The sequence below is a fragment of the Hyaena hyaena genome, unplaced genomic scaffold (assembly GCF_003009895.1).
Source record: "Hyaena hyaena isolate Hyena2069 unplaced genomic scaffold, ASM300989v1 scaffold_810, whole genome shotgun sequence".
NCBI lineage: Eukaryota > Metazoa > Chordata > Mammalia > Carnivora > Hyaenidae > Hyaena > Hyaena hyaena.
In genome coordinates, this window is record NW_024081438.1 from 340,608 (window position 1) to 341,907 (window position 1,300).

Below are 1,300 nucleotides of genomic sequence, written 5' to 3' on the forward strand. Positions count from 1 at the left end.
GGTTTGTGGGCCTTGCTTACTCCTATGTTGAGATGGAGAAGACAAATATGCGCTTCTGAAACACACACACACACACATACACAGTCATGATGCTGCTGTATGTGAAAGACAAATTGTGGGTGAGTAATTGGGTGCTTTCCATGAATAGATGGATGGATAAAGATATGGTATATATGCAATGCAATATTATACATCCCTTCTAACACAGCTGTATGAGATCTTCCCATATGTGACAACACAGATGGCCCTGCAGGTACTAAGCTAAGTGAAATACATCAGACAAAAAAAGATAAATCCGTATGATTTCAGTTATGTGTGGAATCTAAAAAACAAAACACATGAATAAACAAACACACAAAATGCAGAAATAAATCCATAAATACAGAGAACAAAGTGATGGTGCCTAAGGGTAGGGGTACATGGAGATGGACAAATTGGGTGAAGGAGTAGGAGATACAGACTTCCAGTTATGGAATGAATTAGTCATGGAGATGAAAGGTACAGCCTTGGGAATATCAGTGATACTGTAAGAGCACTGTATGGTGACAGATGGTAGCTAACTTGTGGTGAGCAGAGCATAACATATAGACTTGTGGGATTACTAAGTTGTACATCTGAAACTAACACTGTGTGTCAACTATACTTCAATAAAAATAGTATTGGGTGCTTGTTGTCTTTTGTTTGTTCACTTTTTGAGCTCTTCTTGTGGGTTCTCTATGACTATGGCCGTGAGCAATGATGGGTAGTAATTTATTGAAGGCAATCAAGCCTCAGAGAGCTGGGTGTGTTGATCATAAAGACACTAAAGAGATCATTAAACTTTGTTACTATTAAAAAAAAAATGATCCAGAAGTAAAACTTCTTGAGTTCAAATGAATCCAGCTCCAATACTAAGTAGCTAGTTGATCTTAAGTTACTTAGCCTCTTTGATCTTCAGTTCCTTCATCTTTTAAATCACTCAATAATAGCACCTATATTATCAGACTATTATGGGGATTAAATAGGTTGCTATTTGAAAAGAATTTAGGATGCTACCTGGTACATGGAATGTGCAATAAAATACATGTTAAATAAAACTTGTTAATGTTTATTTTTATTTATTTTTGAGAGAGAAAGCATGTGTTTGAGAGTGGGGGGGGAGGGGAGGGGGGAGAGACAGAGAGAGAGGGAAAGAGATAGTCCCAGGCAGGCTCCATGCTGTCAGCGCAGAGCCTGACATGGGGCTCGATCCCACAAACTGGGAGATGATGACCTGAGCTGAAATCAAGAGTTGTACACTTGGGCACGTGGGGGCCCTGGG